The sequence below is a fragment of the Alosa sapidissima genome, chromosome 11 (assembly GCF_018492685.1).
Source record: "Alosa sapidissima isolate fAloSap1 chromosome 11, fAloSap1.pri, whole genome shotgun sequence".
In the NCBI taxonomy this organism is placed as follows: domain Eukaryota; kingdom Metazoa; phylum Chordata; class Actinopteri; order Clupeiformes; family Clupeidae; genus Alosa; species Alosa sapidissima.
In genome coordinates, this window is record NC_055967.1 from 37,416,681 (window position 1) to 37,440,519 (window position 23,839).

The 23,839-nt window shown below is 45.1% G+C and overlaps 2 protein-coding genes across 5 annotated transcripts in view; both read left to right on the forward strand.

Moving 5' to 3' along the window:
- Window positions 1–1,034, forward strand: part of LOC121724527 (neuronal cell adhesion molecule-like) — a 102,949-nt gene extending 101,915 nt beyond the window's left edge. The window contains exon 32 of one of the 3 annotated variants that reach the window (XR_006035227.1): window positions 997–1,034. The gene's annotated coding sequence lies outside the window, so the exon portion shown is untranslated. The other 2 variants (XR_006035228.1, XR_006035229.1) reach the window with 2 other exon arrangements.
- The window catches only part of cntn1a (contactin 1a), a 90,819-nt gene that overhangs the window by 2,816 nt on the left and 64,164 nt on the right, over window positions 1–23,839 (forward strand). The gene's annotated exons all lie outside the window — the stretch shown is intronic.

Below are 23,839 nucleotides of genomic sequence, written 5' to 3' on the forward strand. Positions count from 1 at the left end.
TGCAGCAATGCTAATCATACAGGGAAGACTGCATGGTTTAGAAAGTGTCTCTTTTGAATGATCATTTATTGGTAGATTCAAGCAAGGCTCCATAAAAGTCACATACAACAACTCAACTCAAGCATATCAATTAGAGTTACAATATCATTACAGTTGGAATTGTCAGTTCCAGTGTGTCACAGATGTAAAAGGACATTGAAATCTTGATGGCTGAAGTATCACTCAGAATCAAACTATTTATGAACTGTATTGAATAAAATGAATTGATGCTAAGCTGTAGTCAATGCCTACTGTAGACCTGCGGGAGATACAGCTGAATGTGGCAACCTCATCTCATCCCAGATGATTAAAATGGAAGCAGGAGCTCTTTGGCCTGTGCTGCAGATCACTTGGTGGTCTACTGGTTAGGGCTTCAGGCTTGTAACCGAAGGGTTGCCGGTTTGATCCCCGTCATCTCACTGTGTGCTGAGTGTGTTTCACTAATTCACGGATTGTGATAAATGAAGAGATCAAATTTCCCTCACGGGATCAAAAGAGTATATACTCATACTCATATGCTTATATACTCATACTCATACTCATACTCAAACTCATACCCTCTCTCTCCTAGCTCTTGCAGTACAGGACCCATAAGACTCAACACGATCATTTCCCAAATGTTCTTTTGGGTACAGTAATCACCCTAAGTAGAGGTTATCTCACACGCCCCTTCAAATCACTCAACAGAGTGCGGCTACTTGAATATTTGTGCATGTACAGTACAGTACATGGGGATTATTGTGTTGGTGCGATGGCCTCAGTTGATTGCTCAGCCATTTCTTCCTCTCCTGGTGTTTCGATCAATAGTTTCACTAATGGAAGGGCAGTGAAAGAAATGACTTCCCCACTCTACAGAATCAGGAGCCCTCCTGAGCCACATTGTGTGTGTGTGTGTGTGTGTGTGTGTGTGTGTGTGTGTGTATGTGAGGTGTGTGTGTGTGTGTGTGTATATGTGAGGTGTGTGTGTGTGTGTGTGTGTGTGTGTGTGTGTGTGTGTGTGTATGTGAGGTGTGTGTGTGTGTGTGTGTATATGTGAGGTGTGTGTGTGTGTGTATGTGAGGTGTGTGTGTGTGTGTGTGTGTGTGTGTGTGTATGTGAGGTGTGTGTGTGTGTGTGTGTATATGTGAGGTGTGTGTGTGTGTGTGTGTGTATGTGAGGTGTGTGTGTGTGTGTGTGTATATGTGAGGTGTGTGTGTGTGTGTGTGTGTGTGTGTGTGTGTGTGTGTGTGTGTGAGGTGTGTGTGTATGTGAGGTGTGTGTGTGTGTGTGTGTATATGTGAGGTGTGTGTGTGTGTGTGTGTGTATGTGAGGTGTGTGTGTGTGTGTGTGTATATGTGAGGTGTGTGTGTGTGTGTGTGTGTATGTGAGGTGTGTGTGTGTGTGTGTGTGTGTGTGTGTGTGTGTGTGTGTGTGTGTGTGTGAGGTGTGTGTGTATGTGAGGTGTGTGTGTGTGTGTGTGTATATGTGAGGTGCGTGTGTGTGTGTGTGTATGTGAGGTGTGTGTGTGTGTGTGTGTGTGTGTGTATGTGAGGTGTGTGTGTGTGTATGTGTATATGTGAGGTGCGTGTGTGTGTGTGTGTATGTGAGGTGTGTGTGTGTGTGTGTGTGTGTGTGTATGTGAGGTGTGTGTGTGTGTGTGTGTGTGTGTGTATGTGAGGTGTGTGTGTGTGTGTGTGTGTGTGTGTGTGTGTGTGTGTGTGTGTGTGTGTGTATGTGTGAGGTGTGTGTGTGTGTGTATATGTGAGGTGTGTGTGTGTGTGTGTATATGTGAGGTGTGTGTGTGTGTGTGTGTATGTGAGGTGTGTGTGTGTGTGTGTGTGTGTGTGTGTGTGTGTGTGTGTGTGTGTGTGTGTATGTGAGGTGTGTGTGTGTGTGTATATGTGAGGTGTGTGTGTGTGTGTGTATATGTGAGGTGTGTGTGTGTGTGTGTGTGTGTGAGGTGTGTGTGTGTGTGTGTGTATGTGAGGTGCGTGTGTGTGTGTTGTGTTAGCCTCTGTCTGTAAGTGTTCCCATGTTTGTAAGGTGTGTGTGTGTGTGTGTATATGTGAGGTGTGTGTGTGTATATGTGAGGTGCGTGTGTGTGTGTTGTGTTAGCCTCTGTCTGTAAGTGTTCCCATGTTTGTAAGGTGTGTGTGTGTGTGTGTGTGTGTATGTGAGGTGTGTGTGTGTGTGTGTATATGTGAGGTGTGTGTGTGTGTGTTGTGTTAGCCTCTGTCTGTAAGCGTTCCTATGTTTGTAAGGTGTGTGTGTGTGTGTGTGAGGTGTGTGTGTGTGTGTATATGTGAGGTGTGTGTGTGTGTGTGTGTATGTGAGGTGTGTGTGTGTGTGTGTGTGTATGTGAGGTGCGTGTGTGTGTGTGTGTGTGTATGTGAGGTGTGTGTGTGTGTGTGTGTGTGTATGTGAGGTGTGTATGTGAGGTGTGTGTGTGTGTATGTGAGGTGTGTGTGTGTGTGTTGTGTTAGCCTCTGTCTGTAAGTGTTCCCATGTTTGTAAGGTGTGTGTGTGTGTGTGATCACATCCCTCTGCCTCAGGGCTGGTGGTATCAGACATCCCTTTATTCACGCCTTCCATTCTGATTTCACCTGGCCTCTCTGAGTACCCCCCCCCCCCGGCTTCCAATACCTTGCCCGTTAAAGGGAAACACATGGCTTGTTTTCCATGAGTGGTGACCTAGTGAGTTCAGCTTGTCAGCGGAAATGTGATGGAGATGTCATTTTGATGGACACGCTTCCATCGATCTGTTTCAGTATTCTCCCCTCATTTCCATCCTCAGTTAATGTTTTCTAACTCCTTGTTGATTGCATATCGCTTGAGAGACCCTTGTCGCAATTCTGCGTATCGAAGTAATTTTGCGACACACCTGTTAAAATGATCTGTGCTATCATGCTTTCAACTCGGTTATATGTTTGAAAGTTCAAACCATTTTATGTCACATACCTTTTAATGTTTTAAAACAATTTCAATGATGGCTATTTAAGTTAAGATGGAGCTTAATTAAGATGAAAGCCCAGTAAATCGTTAAACGGGTTATAAAGCCTACTTGAGTTGTAATTCAGCAAGCTTGACTGGTATGGTCCCTGCAACTCTCCTGCGTTCGTATCTAGGTGATCATCATTGCTGATAAACGGCTTTGTGTTTTTGTTATACGTCTTGTCCTTCCAAGTTGTTGTTCTGCCAGAAAGATGTTACCTGTCAGATTGCATTACAGAGACAAGGCCATTAAGATAATGCACATTAGAGAGGAAGGACTTTAAGGATAGCAGGCCTCGCCTGGCACCTCATTCAACTCTACAGCTTATTGTAGGATTAGGGGGGATAGTTGCCACTCATGAAGTTTTATAGGAAATGAAATGGGCATTCGCACAGTGGTCATCGCACAGCGGCTAGTGAACTATTAATTTCAAAATGTTTTGTAAATTTTAAGTAGGTGATGTTTACTACTGTGTTGATCTAATTTAGTGATGTTAGCAACCAATCCATAGCTAACTTAGGCTATGCTTTGCTGTTTCTCATTAATAAATGCATAAACCTAAACTTATGCATTTTACATGCTCAGTGTGGTGTACCAAGCTGTTCAGTGTGAGATGTTTATTTAAAATTGCTACATATAAGGTGCTGATACTCGGACATGAACGTTATGTAAATTCACTTGAGACACACTCTGATGTTGTAAAACAGTAATAACATAAACTGAGACAGTGTTTTCATGTTTGAGCTTGTGTAGTAATCTTCCATTGGAAGTGGTTGGCTACCATATTGTGGCTGCCAAATAGCACACCAAATGAGCTTTGTGGATGATAGCCTGTCACAACCAGTGAGTTTTAAATGCTAAATGCTATTTGGTAATGCAAACCCATCTGGAATACAATTTGTCACCACAAACATTTACTGGGATTTGCATGATCACAGCCCCTATCCCTCTTTTAGGTAAGAAACAGAGAGATTCAGACATTTGTGTCAGTATTACAATTTTGTGTTGGAAAAAAATTAAAAAAAAAAATTTCAGAATGATCTCAGTCAGATGCTGTGTCAGCTCAGCACACGTAGCCATCTTGGTTTCCATATGTCTACTGCTGCAGTTGTATTAAGCCTCTTCAGGGTTTTCATTTTTGTACACAGAGAAAGCACTTTGTCTCACATGGACACACTAAACGAGCCTTGATTGTGTTTGAAAGGAATGTCTCTGAGCTTTCTTATGTTTTGATGACTTCCATCCACTCATGTCTAATGATGTAAAAGCGGAGGTGCAGAGCTAAGCTCATCCTATTAGAGGAGAATGCACACTTGCTTCAGAGCCAGTGCTCTCCAGCCTGTTGCCATGGCGCCGGTAGCGCGTCAGGAAGATGCTGCCTGAAGATGACTAAGTCAAAGGGAAAATACATCAACCAACACACAGCCAGCCCCCCCCACCTCCCTCACCCCCCCCCCCCCCCCCCCCATCCTACAGACAGAGCACGGAACCTTGCTCATCTACCAACACACACACAGCCCCCCCCCCATCCTACAGACAGAGCACGGAACCTTGCTGCAGTGCAGGGGTCGTTTAGCTGTTGTGTTTCTAGTCGATTGAACTGCCATTTTTAAATAAGAACTGATGAAGTATGCTGTGCAGTTCACCACTGTGAGAACTGCACCGGCATGCAGTGGCTATCGAACTGGACAGACTGGAGTGAGGAAGACAACATAGTTATGTGGACAAGGTGCTTGTGAGCAAACTGAAAGTCTGGATGTTGGCATTGCTTGTTGGAAAAGCTCTCTTGTACATTTAGGCCGTCTCGCTGTCCGACGTGGCTAAATTGTTTATGGATCGATAGATTCACTTCCAATTGTCCTACTGATGAGCGAAGTGCATTTACGCTAGAAAATCCCATTACGGCTGAAAGGTATGGGAAACATTGTGCTCACACAGCTCTCCAGGATATTGGCCTATTCCCACGTGGCACCTGCCACTCAAACCCCAGCGTGCTTCCTACTTCCTGCGCTCCCTGAGAGGAAACACATTCTTACACAGGAACCTTGGGGCTGGTGGGGAACCTTGGGGCTGGTTGGATGCGGGGGAACCTTGGGGCTGGTGGGGAACCTTGGGGCTGGTGGGATACGCGTTGATAGGCAGTGTCGTTTTGATGAGTCTGTGGATGCTCGCAGTGAAACATTGTCTTTGTCTTGACACTAACAAGATTGTCTTTCTTGAACCTCAAGGTGTGATCGGGTTGTTTTCTCCTCAGACAAGTCTAATGGCATTTTATTGTTTTTTTTTAAACCAGAAAATATATTCCTTGTGAGTCAACCATAACACTCAATCACTGAGTGAGCTCAGGAGAACTGGGGCGTTGTTTATTTATTTATTTGTTAATTTGTTTATTTGAGCTAGGGCTGGGCGATATATCGATATAAAAGATATATCGATATATTTTAAAATGTGATATGGAATTAGACCATATCGCATATATCGATATAGGGGCAGGAAGAGACACTCCGGCACTCTTCAACAAACATGGAGAAAGCAACAACGTCTGAGCATGCGGAGGAGAGTCTCTTGGTTAGTAAAAGAAAAAGTAGGAGCTCAATAATTGGGGCAGCCGTGGCCCACTGGTTAGCACTCTCCGGTTCGAGCCCCGACCAGTGGGCCACGGCTGAAGTGACCTTGAGCAAGGCACCTAACCCCTCACTGCTCCCCGAGCGCCGCCATTGAAGCAGGCAGCTCACTGCGCCGGGATTAGTGTGTGCTTCACCTTACTGTGTGTTCACTGTGTGCTGTTTGTTTTTCACTAATTCACCGATTGGGCTAAATGCAGAGAACAAATTTCCCTCACAGGATCAAAAGAGTATATATACTTATACTTATATATATATAATTTGGAGATGGTTTGGACACAAATTTTCAGATGAGCAACAAAACCACGCTATATGTAGGGAGTGCCATAAGCACATTGCAGCCAGTGGTGGAAGCACTAAGAATCGTTCACCACTTGAAAACGTGCCACAAAGTGCAATATGAAGAGTGTGTGAAACTGCGTGCTGCAGAAGCCACAGACCCAAGCCGTCCACAACCCGACAAAGCTCCAGCCCCAAAACAAAGCTCACTGCAAAGCTTCATTTTTTCCACAGTGTGCCTTATGAGAAGAAAAGCGACAAGTGATGTGCAATAACAAAAGCAGTGTCCTCTCACATTGCCAAAGACATGGTCCCTGTTGCAACAGTGGAACAGGTCGGGTTCAAAAAGCTAATGAAAACCATGGACCCGAGATGTCCCAGTTGCAACTGATTTGCACGAGAAGCACTGCCACAAATGTACAGTGAAGTCAGACAGAGCCTTGCAAACCGGCTTGCTAACGTCACCCATTTAGCGTTGACCAGCGATATGTGGTCAAGCAGGACGTGTGAGCCTTACATGAGCGTGACAGTTCACAGTTTGTTATCTCTTTATATATAAATGCTGCCCTTACTAGAGTTTGTCATATTTTGTTCTTTTGTAAGAGAAGAAAATCTGTAATTTGATTTTAAAAAGCCATTTATTGTTGTCAAACTAAAAAAATATTGTATTCTCATATAAGCTTAAATATATTTTTTTCAGAAAAAGATTGGCCTATTTTATTTTATAGCTATTTTTATTTAAGATATTTTTTTATTTAAATGAGCACCTTACAGAGCTTTGATTTCAAAAAAGGCAGTCCAGTTGTTATACAGTGTTTATGTTTACATTATTATTTGAGTAGTGAGTTTTAATAAAACTACTCATATTTGACTGAACATTTCATTTCACAGCTCTAACATTACGGAAAAAATATCGGGATATATATCGTATATCGATATTCAACCTAAATATATCGGAATATGACTTTTGGTCCATATCGCCCAGCCCTAATTTGAGCCGTTTCTAACGGTGACATTGATGATTGCGCTTCACGCTCCTATTGATTGAGCATTCATTGAGGGGCGAGAGAGCGAGCGAGAGAGCGCTCCTGAAACGCTCCTGAAACGCTCCTGAATCGTGTTCTGACGCCTGTCCAGCCCTTGGTACCAAGACACAAGCCGAGCCGGTGTGTGTGTGTGTGTGTGTGTGTGTGTGTGTGTGTGTGTGTATATGCATTGTGTGTGTGTGTTTGTGTGTGTGTATGTGTGTGTGTGTGTGTGTGTGTGTGTGTGTATGTGTGTGTGTGTGTGTGTGTGTGTGTGTGTGTGTGTGTGTGCAGGCTTATGTGTTTGAGGGAGTGCTTAAAGCAACACCAAAGAACTTTTCCTCTGTCGCACGCACGCTATTTGTTTATCCAGCACTGGCTTTACAAATAACAATGTCCACAGACAAGGTAGAATATGTTGCATGATTTATGAAAGTACGATGTATTGCGACATCAAACGCAAGTCAAATTTGTAGTTTCTTATGTCTCATTCCATCAAACTACAGATCCGCTACCCGATCTGGTTATAGCCGATAGAGGGCTGCGAAGCGAATGCAGAAGTGCCGTTCACCCTGTTACAAGTTGATGAACCACTGAAACATTATTTTAAGGTACAAAAAACTCTTTGGTGTTGCTTTAAGGACATTGTGGTTCCTCCTCTACTGTGTGAGTGTGTGTTCCTGCCGCTGCTCCTGACAGAATGCCCCTCTGGACGATCGCATTGGCGCGGCAGAACATTAGCATTCCGCCGACGCATGGCCGACAAACAGGTCGTTTTGGCGTGTTCAAGCTAAACCCGGGCCTCCCTCCTCTGGATGGCCTCAAAGGGCCCAACGACACGCTCGACCCCCCAACGCATACACGATGAGCCGGGATGAAAGGGGGCTAAAGAAGCCTTGTGTGTGTGTGTAAAAGCCTGGTGTGTGTGTGTGTAAAAGCCTGGTGTGTGTGTGTGTAAAGGCCTGGTGTGTGTGTGTAAAGGCCTGGTGTGTGTGTGTGTAAAGGCCTGGTGTGTGTGTGTGTGTAAAGGCCTGGTGTGTGTGTGTGTAAAGGCCTGGTGTGTGTGTGTGTAAAGGCCTGGTGTGTGTGTGTGTAAAGGCCTGGTGTGTGTGTGTGTGTGTGTGTGTGTGTGTGTGTGTGTAAAAGCCTGGTGTGTGTGTGTGTGTAAAGGCCTGGTGTGTGTGTGTGTGTGTGTAAAGGCCTGGTGTGTGTGTGTGTGTGTGTGTGTGTGTAAAGGCCTGGTGTGTGTATGTGTGTGTAAAGGGCCCAAAGGAACCATAGTGCAACCAGCTGCTGACCAGGTCGGAATACCAACCGAGTGTTTTTGGAGACCGCCAGCACGAGAGGCCTGTAGCTGCTACATCTGTGTGTGTGTGTGTGTGTTTGGACACTGCCAGCATGAGAGGCCTGTAGCTGCTACATATGCAGCAGAGAGACAGTAACGCCAAGTGCTGACATGATCGTGTGGGACAAATGATGTTAAAGTGGAGCTCCCATCAAGCAGCTTATTGTGAGTGTCACACCACCCCAGGGTGCTGCAGCCACGGCACAGCCACGGCACTGAGACCACACACACACACCAGACACCCCAGCCTCCCCACCCACACACACACACCATGCCAGGGTGCTGCAGCCACTGCAGAGACGTCTTGAGCATCCCAGCTCCCCCATCAGCATCCTCATTGTTTACAGCTCCAGGTCACACTGTGTTCAACATGATTCTGCCTCCAAGAGGAACTAGCACAAACATCGCACTCCCGGTGGAATGATGCAAGTTTTGTTCCTGTACATCGTGTAAACAACCTTGCCCTCAATTAATTGTGGCTTATAGTCCTTATTCAGCATGCTTACAGCCTAAACGTTTAGTGCACCAATATCTTATTTTTCCTTTGTGTCATTTTACATGCTTGTACCATTGTAGAGAAAAGAAAACAGACTTTTCTGTCTCACCAACTAGAGTCACATTCCCCAAGTCATGATCTTTAAAGTGTTTTTATGATGTAAAATGCCAGAGAAGCTCTGGAGTGTCTTTATCAAAGCCACAGAAACTACTTACAGCTCCCCAGAAATCAAAGCCTGATATCCTGCAATGTTAAACCTCCTCCAGTACGTGGGTAGGAAACAGGCGATACATATTGATGAATATATTTCAGCTGCCGTCTCATCTCTGAAAGTGAGATGGCATAGCTTTTTTTGGGCGCCAACCAGACTTTGTGGCTGTAGAAATGTGCTGGCGGACAGGGAGGAGAGGCCTATTTCACGCTCTGGGTTATTTATGAGGAGCCGTGTGTGTGTGTGTGTGTGCCTGTGCCTCTGTGTGTCTTTGTGTGTCTCTGTGTGTGTGTGTGTGTGATGGCTGTGAGCGGATGGGGTTGGCGGGACGTGAGGCAGACAGTGGGAGCCGAACACAGAGTGGGTTATCTGCCACACGCAGGCCCCGGCCACCGAACACCCAGAGGAATGTGTGTGTGTGCGTGCGTGTTTGCGTGCGTGTGTGGGTCACAGTGGATGGAGAACAGAGGGACAGACAGAGGGACAGACAGAGGGACAGACAGGCCGAGCATCAAGAGGGAGAAAGAGGGAGGAAGAGAAAGGATTTGTGAACAAGTTCTGTGTCTGGTGTCACCTCCCTGGAAGTACCCTTTTTGGGGATTGTGAAATGGACTCTTTTTGGGGATTGTGAAATGGGACTCTTTTTGGGGATTGTGAAATGGGACTCTTTTTGGGGATTGTGAAATGCCGGGAAAGTGCTGGACCGACTCACACTATTACGAGAAGCATTGCATTGTACATACTTCCCCAGAATTCCACATGTGAAGGACCATCAGACCCAGCACTGGATGGATGCCACATGCACTCAGCAGATCTACACAGCAGATCACATGCACTCTCTCCACAGATCACATGCACTCTCTACACAGATCACATGATCACATGCACTCTCTCCACAGATCACATGCACTCTCTACACAGATCACATGATCACATGCACTCTCTACACAGATCACATGCACTCTCTACACACATGCACTCTCTACACACATGCACTCTACACAGATCACATGCACTCTCCACATGCACTCTCTACACAGATCACATGCACTCTCTCCACAGATCACATGCACTCTACACAGATCACATGCACTCTCTACACAGATCACATGATCACATGCACTCTCTACACAGATCACATGCACTCTACACAGATCACATGCACTCTCTACACACATGCACTCTACACAGATCACATGCACTCTCCACATGCACTCTCTACACAGATCACATGCACTCTCTACACAGATCACATGCACTCTACACAGATCACATGCACTCTCTACACAGATCACATGATCACATGCACTCTCTACACAGATCACATGCACTCTCCACATGCACTCTCTACACAGATCACATGCACTCTCTACACAGATCACATGCACTCTACACAGATCACATGCACTCTCTACACAGATCACATGCACTCTCTCCACATGCACTCTCTACACACATGCACTCTCTCCACATGCACTCTCTACACACATGCACTCTTTCCACATGCACTCTACACAGATCACATGCATTCTCTACACACATGCACTCTCTACACACATGCACTCTCTACACAGATCCAGCAGATCATTCCTCAGACAAAATAAGATGAAGACAAATCACAATCAACTTCTAATTTCCCTCACAGCCCAGTTTGACTTCCGGCAGCGCTACTGATCACTGATGAACGACAGGGAGAAGTGGGGAAGTGTGTCTCTGGGGCAGGTCCTGTCTGGATGATACTAATTCAGATTACCACATCACAGCGCGTTGCACAAGAGATTAACTAGCGAAAGAACTTGCTTCGCCGACACTCATCCAGATGTCTGTTTTTTTCTCCCCTGCTATAAGTACACTCTGTGCAAAGACACCTAACCTACTTTCAATCGGTTCTGGCTGCCACTGGGATTTAAAGACAACTGTCATGTGTGATGAACTATTGTGGGTCAACCCTGGACTCTTTTAGTTCTGGTTTGAGTTACTGTATGAAAGTCACAATGTGGACATCCTCCTACTGTGGCATCTCGTGGCCTCGTGGGCAGCCGTGGCCTACTGGTTAGCGCTTCGGACTTGGAACCGGAGGGTTGCCGGTTCGAACCACGACCAGTAGGCCCGGCTGAAGTGCCCTTGAGCAAGGCACCTAACCCCTCACTGCTCCCTGAGCGCCGCTGTTGTTGCAGGCAGCTCACTGCGCCGGGATTAGTGTGTGCTTCACCTCACTGTGTGTTCACTGTGTGCTGAGTGTGTTTCACTAATTCACAGATTGGGATAAATGCAGAGACCAAATTTCCCGGGATCAAAAGAGTATATATATTTATACTGTGTATATATATACTTAATTACATTAGAGATGCTAATGCTAGTCACACCATTAAATTAGAGATGCTAATGCTAGTCACACCACTACATTAGAGATGCTAACGCTAGTCACACCACTACATTAGAGATGCTAATGCTGATATCCATCAGGGAGGACCAAACAATGAACACAAGAGGGGAGGAGCCTAACTGTGGACCGTCATGGGGTCAGCGTTTTGAATTTCCCTCTTCACTCTTCATTGACAGATATTGAACATTTGCTGAAGCTTTTGAGAAGATTTGGAGAGGAGCAGTCGTGAATATGTTTGAAGCTCTAATGTACTTGCTTTTGTGGCCTGCCAAAAGAACCTGTGAAATATTGAAAATATTCATCATTCCTGTGTTTTAATTCAAAGTAGACCAAATGGAAGGAAGGAGAACAGCATTTGTATGTTTTATTGAACATATGTGAAGGGTAAAATGAAGGAAACCAGCATTTTTATGTTTCATGCTTTTTAAATATATAATTAATTGATTCGTTAATTACAGGTTTATTAAGCATTTGGGTGTCATGTGGGAGTATCATGAAGCAGGGGAATCATCCGAAAGGGATGTAATTTAATTAATTGTGAAAAATGTCAGCAAGGGGTCTTGGTGAGTGTAAACAACTCAGCGGGGCACTGAGGGTCGGGCTGGCTTCGGGGATGCCCGGAAGAGTCTGCATCACAGGGAACATATGTGCCAGCTTCACATAGCCCTGTTCTATGGCCGTATGAACCTTCAGACACCTTCTCAACACACGCTGACACCCTCTCCCATGGGTTGGAACCTTTTGTTTGTTTTTGTCCAGTGTTTTTCCCCCCGTCCTTGTTGTCTCCCGTGATAAACCATTATCCCTGTATCACATCCAATGAAAAGAGAAATGTGGTGGTGGTGTTTTTTCCCTGTTGTTATTTCGCGTTCCACTGCTCACACTTCAGCTGCCCTCCGCTGCCCAAGGACGCGCACGGCTCTGTGGACGCGAGCCCCTGGGCATCGGGACCAAGTGCTGCGCTAATAGCCGCTATACGGACCAAATTGAATTCTTCTCAACACTTCAGCGGTTCCCGTCCATGCGTTCAATCTGCTCTTCTCTCCCTCCCACTCTTATACTCCTGTCTTGGGTCGGCCTGCCTCCGCGTTACCCAATCCGCCTAGCTGCAGGCTGGCACCATGAGGGCTGCTAGCTCATCTGCTGCTGAGGCCTCCTGGGACCTCCTGGCAGACCGGCAGACCGTATGCCAGGTGCCCACTCCCTCCCTGACCTGCACAAACAGCAGAGAGTGCAGTGTCATTCTGCCGGACAGACATAGATTCGTTTGTAAGGCGGGAGGAACACATCCCTAGAGTTTAAGGAACTATTCTTTTGTCAGATGTGTGGAGAAAGCTGCTAGCTTCCCTGTCTTTCGAGAAGTCTTTATAGGCGTTCATGTTATTCCTGGGCGCCTTTACAATCCCACTTAAACACAGAAGGCGCTTCATACATTCCGCCACCTTGGTTGGCATAATTAATTGACTCATATTAATTGATACGCTGTGGTTTGCTAACAGTGGTGGAAACAGCCCAGAGGGACCGTGCGCGCTGATAGTTATCGATGTACTGACGGCCATAACTCAGCTGGGCAACAAAGCCTGCTTTGTGTCCGTCTCGGAGAGGACAGAGCCTGCCACAGTGTGCCACAGCACTCCATTATGAGGTTCCCATTATTTCAGTCCTTATTTTATTGTTCCATTCGTCTCGATTCTTGGAGTGCTCCGTGAAAACAGCCACTTCATCGAGGAGCAGCGGGGACAGTGTCTGCTGCTGACCAGTGCTGGTGGCAGCGCTCTCTGGCCCTGTGGATGAGACAAAGGCCCGTTCAGGAGGGTTCAGGGGTCCGCTGTTTAGACCTTCAGGTCTGCTGAAGTGGTACTGAGACGTGACAGGCTGCAGAGAGTTTGAAACATCCTATGGATCTGTAGCTGTAGCAAGTCAAATAGTTGGAGGATGTGGTTCATCATATATATATACAGCTCTGGAAAAAACGGTTGCTGAGTGACATTCAAATTAGTTGACCGTCATATTCAAATTTGCAGTGGTCTCTTAATTATATATACATTGTAATATCCTGGATTTGTTTCACTGTGTAGTCTGTAGCTGATGCTAACGTCTAACTAACGTAGAGTACTGTGACTAATGGCCTGAGGAGGGCATATTCAGATCTCTGCTGTGGGACCCAGAATGGTGCCCAGAGTGCTGAATTATGAGGATGGGGATATCTGTTTGGGACTCATCCATATCTTTATAGCATGGTCGTCCTGAATCTGTTACTTGGTTATGTGGGACACTGTGACTCACCACGGAAACAGAAGACCTGGGCTCAGTGCTTGACCCTGTTTGCTAATTAAGTGTCAGCTCTATTTTTCCACTTGAGAAAAGGCTTGTTTTGAGTGCCCAGCAGGCCTTTAACACGATTTTATTCATTCAGTTTTTTGTTGGTATATATAAATGTGTGTATTTGTGTGTGTGTGTGTGTGTGTGTGTTTGTTTGTTTGTTGGTATGTGTTTGTGTGTGTTAATGTAAGTGTTTCAACCCCCTTGTTGTGGATACAGATATAAAAATGTTCACAACATACTTAGATAGATAGATAGATAGATAGATAGATACTTTATTGATCCCCAGGGGAAATTCAAGAAGATACTTGTTATATTATCAGGAATACATCATTATACATCATTATTCTTTGCTCTGGAGTGACATAATCTAGTGCGGACACAAAGTGTGATGGTTCCAAAACACCCAGCCCATCCAGAGCATGAAATCTTAACTTCACTCTATTTTTAATTTGCTTCTTCTTGGGACTGTGCTGTGTAGAGCAGCACATATTGAATACGATGTGTTTTGTCCATGAAGCATGAAAATTGCCCTATATAACGGCTCCTAACCCTGCATGCTTCTGAAGACTCGGAGGTTCACCATAATAAGCACAGAGTTGGACTTGTTTTTCCTCCATGCAAGTGTACAGTTAATTAAGAAAGTGCTTTGGTTGGAAACTTATTTGGAGTGTCCTTCAATATGAACATTTTTGAAATACTCGCCAGGCACTATTCCTGTTGTTTGAACCAGATCTTAGTCTTTTTCCCAAAATACATTTCCGTAATTATTTCTAAAACTATCATGGGAACATTTTGCAATTCGACTTACTTTTCTCTATTTTCATTAATTTCAGAGTCTCTCCTCAGCTATTTTCATAGCCGTGTCGGTCATAGCCGTGTCGGTGTGGTAAATGTGGACTCTGATTGGCAAGCACATTTCTGTGGGAACTGCCAGAAGTCACAGAACTGTATTCCTGAAGGTTCCGTCTGAAAAGTAGATCATTTCAGTTTGACACACATCAGTCAGTTTAATTCAAACAGTGACCCAAATAGGGCATGCCACAAAAGAGGCCTGATGTGACACTCAGCAGTAATGGGGCTGCTGGCCATTTTGCCATTTTGCCATTTTGCCATGTCCAGGCTTGGGCTGGCCGGCTGAAGCACACTACGGATGAGTCATCCGCGCTGGTCATCTCATTTGTTCATGTGAAACGCAGCAGCCACGGCCCAGGCAATCACACGCATTGACATCCACATGAAAAATGCCCAAGTGCGCAACCCTGCCCCCTTCCATGTTGAGACACACACACACACACACACACACACATACACACTAACAAACCCACCTACACACACAAACCCACACAGTGCTCTTGCTGGCCTGTTTGTTCTTCTCTGTTGTTCACTTATCTGCTTGCTCAGTCATCCTCCCATTGATTTGGTACTTTCCTTTCTTCCATACCTCTCTCCTTATACATCCCTCCTTCCCTCCCTCCACCCTTCCATCCCTCCATCCTTCCCTCCCCCATGTGCAGTGTTGTGCCCCGAGGCATAATCAGCCATGTCTGCTGCTCACAGAGGGGATGGATTTATGAGCAAGACATTTTGTGTTGCTCTGAACCAATTACCTTCCCCCTTCTTCATTGCTTCTGTAACAGCGTAATCAATAGGCAGGGGACTGGCCAGCCAGCCAGCACACACACACACACACATACACACACACACACACACACACACACACACACACACACACACACACATGCGTATGGGGAGGAAGCGGATGTCTCCACTGTGTTAATTATGCATGTGAGGCTGGTCACAGTGCGAGAAAGCACACGGTTGGATCAGCCTGGACGCTGTTGCCGGGACGCTGTTGCCAGGGCGCTGTTGCCGGGACGCTGTCGCCAGGGCGCTGGCAGTCAGTACTCCGCTCCGCTCCACTCAGGGTAGATGATGCTTATGGCTGGCCGTTAGAGCTTCCGAGAGCTGCTGTGTGTCTGGCGACAGCAGAGCGGTCAGCGCTGCTTCCTGAGCTCCTCTCCCAGTCCCGGTGCGTCGCGCTCGCCTTTGAGGTCACAGCAGGAAGCTTCTGCACCACACCAGTGAGTGAGGGGGTGACCGTGCCCGTGGACCCCTGATGTGGGGGTGGCGCTGCTGAGGCTGGCGACTGGGGGGGGTTAGTCTGGGCTGCGGATGCTGCTGGGGTTGGGGGGGGGGGTTAGTCTGGGCTGCGGATGCTGCTGGGGGGTTGGGGGGGGGGTTAGTCGGGGCTGGGGGAGGGGGGGGGGGGGGGTTAGTCGGGGCTGCGGATGCTGCTGGGGAGGGGGGGGGGGGGTTAGTCGGGGCTGCGGATGCTGCTGGGGGGTTGGGGGGGGGGGTTAGTCGGGGCTGCGGATGCTGCTGGAATTGCTCTCTTGACTGACGGGAAGGATCTGCTCCGCTCGCACCCCTCAGAGAGACGCAGCATGGACGGTTGTCCGGCTATTCAGAGCGTATGGTGGTCTCTCTCTTTCTCTCTCTGTTTCTCTCTCTCTGTTTCTCTCTCTCTCTCTCTCTGTTTCTCTCTCTCTCTCTCTTTCTCTCTCTGTTTCTCTCTCTCTCTTTCTCTCTCTGTTTCTCTCTCTCTGTTTCTCTCTCTCTCTCTCTCTGTTTCTCTCTCTCTCTCTCTTTCTCTCTCTGTTTCTCTCTCTCTGTTTCTCTCTCTCTCTCTCTCTGTTTCTCTCTCTCTCTCTCTTTCTCTCTCTGTTTCTCTCTCTCTGTTTCTCTCTCTCTCTCTCTCTGTTTCTCTCTCTCTCTCTCTTTCTCTCTCTGTTTCTCTCTCTCTGTTTCTCTCTCTCTCTCTCTCTCTGTTCTCTCTCTCTCTCTCTCTCTTTCTCTCTGTTTCTCTCTCTCTCTCTCTGTTTCTCTCTCTCTCTCTCTGTTTCTCTCTCTCTCTCTCTCTCTGTTTCTCTCTCTCTCTCTCTGTTTCTCTCTCTCTGTTTCTCTCTCTCTCTCTCTCTCTGTTTCTCTCTCTCTCTCTCTGTTTCTCTCTCTCTGTTTCTCTCTCTCTCTCTCTCTGTTTCTCTCTCTCTCTCTCTCTCTCTGTTTCTCTCTCTCTCTCTCTCTCTCTCTCTCTCTATTTCTCTCTCTCTCTCTCTGTTTCTCTCTCTCTCTTCGCCTCCTTCCCTCGGTCTCTCCATCCTCTGTCTCTCTCCCGCATGCAGGATCGATGGCTGTGAGGGGGGGAGCCGGTCGCAGTACAGCACACGCCCGGCTGGCCAGATGATCAGCCTCTGTGCGTGTTTGACCGCATGGCGGGCACTGGGCATGTTTGACCGCATGGCGGGCACTGGGCATGTTTGACCGCATGGCGGGCACTGGGCATGTTTGACCGCATGGCGGGCACTGGGCAGGCTGTGTTGTTTCTGTGTCTTACGTCACATATGGATGTAGACTGTGTTTCTGTCTCTGCTCAGCACATTTTGCAGGTTAGTCACATGCTTTCCATATCGCTGTGCTTTCACCCAGACTCTAATTGTGCGCTAATATGTATGTCACTGAAATGTAGGGCTTCACTGCATATGTCTGTGTATGTGTGTCTGTAATGTGTATGTGTGTCTGTAATGCGTGTGTGTGTCTGTGTGTGAGAGAGATCGCTCCCAACATGTTACGCTATTGAAGTTCTCAAGGCATCACTCTGAAGGTTTTGAATTATTGAAGTAATACACTTCAAACTCTCTACACTCTACACTCTCGCTTTTTGTTTACAATGCAGTGTCCCACATTATGTTTGCGTACTCTTGCATAAAAGCAAATATTTTGTCTGCGGTCTCCGTGGCAGCACCACACGACACCAAACCCAGAGAAATCACTGTTCAACACACAAAAAAAAACATAGGACCCCCCCGACCCTCTGGGAAAAAAAAACCTTGTTGTCATAGGAGTGGCAAACACACATGACTTGTAAATGTCAGCCGTGGTAAACACTTCCCCACCCCGAGCACGGAAAGGCCACAGTGCAGAGTGAGACGCATGAGAATGACCTTCTGCTAATGAGTTTGCACGTGTGAATAAAGTGCCTTTATGCCATCAGCCATGTATGAGCTGAATAAGGTGCCTTTATGCCATCAGCCGTGTATGAGCTGCCGTTTGGAACGTGCCTCTCGTTCCAAAGGTGGAGGGTGTGTGCTCATCCTTGCGGTGCAGTCAGTGAGGAAAAAGCACCCATGCGCAGCACCACACCTGCTCTCACATGCTGAATAAGGGCTATGCCAACGTTCCCACACACTCAAGACTCTTCCTCATGCATGCACTGTAAAGAGGAGTTTTAGAATACAGCTATTGTAGTTGCTATAGAGACCACAGATCAAGGGAATTGTGGGAGATGTAGTTTTAATGAATTTGGTTATCACACTTTTGTAATTTTTATAGGAATTGCTTTTGGCTGGCCAGTAGATTTCCTGCTTTGAAGTGTTTATTGTGTTTTCCTTCTCTTGCCTTGTTGTAAGCTGTTTACTTTGGTGTAACACTTTTGTTGTGCTATTGTGCTTTATGAAACTGAGGATAATCCGATTACACAGAAGACTTGTGTCTGGAGCAGTTTATTTGGTAAAACATTGATAAGGAGTCGGAGCGTTTCCTGCTCGTCACCATGTGAGCCCGCTCCACTGCCTTCCTCAGCTCTGAGATATGTAAGAGATAATGTATAGAACGCCGGTCATTATTGGGAAAATAGCTCTGAGATATGATGTTTTAGTGTGCAGAGCTTCATAATAGTTACCCGTTCTGCCCCAGACCTTTCAAAGCATCCATTAGCCAAGCTAAATTAACCCTCTGTGAATATTCCTACCTGGTATTTTACAAAATTGTGTAGTAATAATCAAAAGTGCTTCTTCATAAGGGTTAGCAGAGAATGCTTCACAGCCATCAGAATTGAGATGTTATCTAGAACTGTGTGAATTCTTGTTTTGAGTATTGGCAGTTGACATCTTTCTGAAGATGTAGCTCACATGAAACGTAAAAATCACATGCACGTACTGTACTGTATGTAAGCTCTAAATTGCAATTTATGTTTGATTGCCACTTGTGTGATGCCTGTAGGTCTGACACATTCTCTACACATTCCCCCTATTTTCTTACTATCGTGGAGCTCCAGACCATATGTAGGTCAGCTTGTTCACTCAGCTTTAATGTGTTGTGTGCAGGTCGTTGGCTTAGGCTGTTCTCTGACCTGTTAAGAAGTTGACTTTGCACACAGATTTAGCGATTTACACTAGAACTTAATATATAGTACTTTCGTCAATCCCTTACGTCTCTAGGAAGCACACAGAGCTAAGTGCAGTCGCTACGGCACATCAGTGTCACATCAGCACAGTGGATTCAGTCCTGGAGAGTTATTGCATTTTTTGCTCATGTTGTTCATAGGGCTGTAACGATACACCAACCTCACGATTCGGTTTGTATCATGATTTTTGACCCACGGTTCGATACGAATCTCGATTTTTCTTTTTCTTTTTTTTGCGGAGGGGGGGGGGGCTAGACATTTTATTAAATTATTAAATAACATTTTAATAGCCTCCCTTAGAACACCAGAGGATTACAATATAATATATATATTATTTTATATCCTGATATAAAAATATTTTTCCGAATGACTGATATTTATGACAGCACACTTTATGCAGATTAGCCTATAGCCTAGGCCTGCTATTTTTTATTACAACTCTACCTCTTTAATTCAGCTGTCTGGTTGAAGCCTGGAAATATTGTAAACAAAGTAGCATAGTTGGCTAGCTTAGCCTATCATAGTCTACTGATTGGACTGTTCAGTTTTCCCATGTGTGTTTAAGTTTCAAGGTAATACTTCTCCTTGGGACAGGCCCTTTTGGGAAACGTTGGTATTGAGATGATCAGTCAACTTCAATGCAAGATTTTTAAACAAATATGTGCAGCATGCTAATGATGCTAAGCGGATTTAATAGTAATTTCACTAGTCGTCTTCTATGCGTCCTTGCTTTCACGATTGTGAATGTTTTATTTAAGTCGCGCGTGTTCATTGAGCAGGAGAGGGAGGGAGCGCGAGAGAGAGCGGGGCAAGGAGAGGGGGTTTACTTCTATACTGTTTGATAAAGTTGCACACAGTCTACAATGAAAGCAAGGAGAGGTATGAAATTATTATTTATTTATTTGTTTGTTTTTGGACAACGTAGGCTACCGATAGGTAAAGCGGGAGATGTGGGTTGCTTTTGCGGCAGCGTAAGATGCAAAGCACTGCGTGAAACACTAGAAAGGTGTGTCGCGATTCTGCCTTTTCACACCGACACAGTATCATTGATATGAATGTCGCGATTTCGGTTTCGAATCGTATATCGTTACAGCCCTAGTTGTTCATGATTGAATTGAATGCACCCTCTCTAATCTGCATCATTGCTCCTTTGAAATGAATGTGGATTACTACATCCTACTCTGTGGATTAAACATAGATAATGTTGTGACGTGGGCGCTTAGAATTATAACTGAATCAACAAAAAGCTCCAAGATGCTTCAGAAGTACATATCCATATTATTTTAATGAATCTTAATGAATCTTCTTGGACTTGGGTTTCCTCTCTGCACAGAAGTCAGCTGATTCAGAAAGGCATGGTATATAGAGTTATGTATAAAAGAGAAGCTAAATATACAGCTGATTTAGAGAGGCATGGTATAGAGTTATGTATAGAAGAGAAGCTAAATCAGGGTTCTCAAGTCTCACGCAATGGGCGTGAGACACACACAATTCAACAAGTTCACACACTCACACGCCACACCTTGCATTTCTCACGCAGAAATATTACTAGGGATGTCAAGGTATTTACTAGAGGACGCGCAGGGATACGAGAGGGTATCTAGCAGGGTTCAGAACTAGCGCACCACTCAACAGCAAAATCAAAAACATAAATAGCCACCGACATCCAATCAAAAAATAGTGTTCGTTGTTGTATCCGGGTAAAATTCCAAAACAGGACATCCCCTCCCTGCAACCACGTTATGTTTGTGCGCTTATGTGGGGTTACACGTTTAAGATGTTAATACTGCACCAAAATTATTTGTATTCAGAAATTCAACTGTCACTTGTGTGTGTAAATCAGGCCTTTCTACGAACACTTAACGCTGTGGGCCTAGCTTACTTTATGGCAAAATTATTTTCCTATTTATAAACTAAACTAAACTGTCGGACATTAAGAAAACATAATCAAGTGTCGTTGTAGCTTTGTGTAACCCAGACATCAGCAACGTTCATTTTATACGACCTATCATTCTCGTGGCTGCCTGCATTTTCCCTGTCGTCACGGCTGCAACTTTTTAGCGGCGTGTTCATCGGGACCTGGCACACCTGTCTGAGCCTCCACGGACCATGTCAACAATAAATGAAATTAGTTTATTATCAATGACTGTTATCAATGTGAGCGAGTATACTACACTCTTTTTCTAAAGATACAGGACTGCTGCAGACAATGAGCTGCCAACCACCATAATGTAGCCTAATAGCAACCCAAAATAATGAACTTGATGTCCTTATAAAAAATAAAAAGTTGGTCTTGGCATGCCCATTCTTGATCCAGTGTTCAGTGGCAATAGGCTACTCAAGTGAAAAAAGCAATTAGCCTAATAAATAAAATATTTGTCTCACTCAGTACATAGCCTATATCTCGTAAATTGGTGAGCCACAGAATATCCCACCGTCAAGATTATTATATTTGAAAATTCCAATCTATCCCACCTAAATATCAAAAGTTATTTCTACTGACATGCTTCCTGGTGACATAAAAACACAAATGGTTTACCCTTGATATAAAGGCTGACATAAGAGACATAAGCTATGCAAGATGGGTACAAATCCCAGACTGTTCTGGAAAATAAACAAAAACAAGATATAGGATGTATACAATGACAAATTCAAGGTCTCAAAGTATTGATGCTTCTTTCCAAAAATCTCACCAGAAGTTGTTATTTAAGGGGTTATTTTAAAATAAAATCTTCTGGGGGAGCATGCCCCCAGACCCAGACCTAACTAAGCTGAGTTACCAACCTTTTGAAGTGGGGGGCCCATTTCACATCTGTGCACATCTGGGCCTAGGGGGCACATTTCACATCTGATAATCCGCCCATGTGTGCACACCTTTTGCTACATAGTGTGCAAGTTTTACTTACACTTATTTTACTTATTATTTACCTATTTTAATAAATGGTCTCATCTTAGTAAATAATGCACTTACTTTATTCAGTTCTACACACAAGCGAAACATTTTAGTGAGTGAGTGCCCCCCCAATCTCACTCCAAGCTGAGCTTAAAACTTGAGAACCCTGATAGTATGCTTTGATATCCTAGCCTAGTGCTAACCTCATCATGTCAAAACTGAGGTAAATTTAGAACGGTTTGGAGCAGTTGTGTAAAACCTTATGTAAAGTGGAGGTACCATGGGGACTTCAAGAATTGAGGACATCCTGTCTTTATTTTGTGCTTATTCCAAGTGGCATTTGAACAACACCCTGGGGCTTGTGGAAAGAGTGGGATTAGCTTCAGACGTCTCTGCGCTTGAGAGCTGTGTAGGCAGTCAGAACCAGGCCTGTTTGGACTTCTCCAAGCATCCTCATTAGTTTGTAAACAGTTATGGGTTGGGAGGGGGGGTGTATTGGGGAGTTGGGAATGATAGATTTATCACAATTAGGAGCTGCCTCTGCTGCTGTCATTGTGAATTCCTCTCACGATCCGTCTGGCAGCTTGATTCCACAGACAGATGTGGATTTGGAAATGCATGGAAGTCTTTGGAATGGTCCCCTTCATGCAAGACTTGACTCGTATGGATTCAGACTGTAAGCCCCTGAGAGCCCCACCCTTGCCAATGGGCCCCAGAACAAACAGCAGCACTGAGATAAATGATAATGGGACACAAAGCCACCCTGTGCCAAACCTCTTGGGAATTGTGCATGATCACCGCGCATGAAATCCAATAACCGTAATCAATTCCAGGCACTGTTTTGCCTCTCTCCCAGTTTCATGTACGGGGACCAGACAGGCTCCTCTTCTGTAGTGATTGCACTATTCATCATGGTGCCATGGTAATCTTGTGAAGTCGCACCTCTGAAAGGACTGAAATAAACAGCACAGGCACAGAAATAGCTATGAAAGTGCATATCTTCAAAATGTAAGCAGGGTGTCTAAAATAGGCCACAGGCTACCCGGGCGGTTCATGCGTGTGCTCTTTGTATTGACTTGTGTAATATGTGCTCATTTATTTTGTCGCTGGCTTTCCTGTAATTTCTGTCAGGTTTCTTGAGAAGTGCAAATCAAAGGGGGCCATTTCCAACATATTTGGGATTTTCAGAATGTGATGGGTCTGATCTATCACCTCTAATACTCTAATACTCTAATACACACAGTTCAATAATCACATGAGCCCCAGATTTGAATGAACCCTGGGTGATGGGGCCAACTGTACATTTAGTGACCCAGCCTGGTTCACGGGGCCAACCATACAGATTGTACATTTAGTGACACAGATAAGATGCAGCGTGGGCAAAAGCTGCAGGACATTATACTGCATGCAGGACATTATGCTGCATTATAAAGCTGCAGGACATTATACTGCATTATAAAGCTGCTGCATTATAAAGCTGCAGGACATTATACTGCATTATAAAGCTGCTGCATTATAAAGCTGCAGGACATTGTGCATTATAAAGCTGCAGGACATTATACTGCGTTATAAAGCTGCAGGACATTATGCTTCGTTAATAAAGCTGCAGGACATTATGCTGCATTATAAAGCTGCAGGACATTATGCTGCATTATAAGGCTGCAGGACATTATACTGCATTATAAAGCTGCAGAAAGCTGCAGGACATTATACTGCATTATTAAGCTGCAGGACATTATACTGCATTATAAAGCTGCTGCATTATAAAGCTGCAGGACATTATTCTGCATTATAAAGCTGCAGGACATTATGCTGCGTTATAAAGCTGCAGGACATTATTCTGCATTATAAAGCTGCAGGACATTATGCTGCGTTATAAAGCTGCAGGACATTATGCTGCGTTATAAAGCTGCAGGACATTATACTGCATTATAAAGCTGCTGCATTATAAAGTTGCAGGACATTGTGTATAATAAAGCTGCAGGACATTATGCTGCGTTATA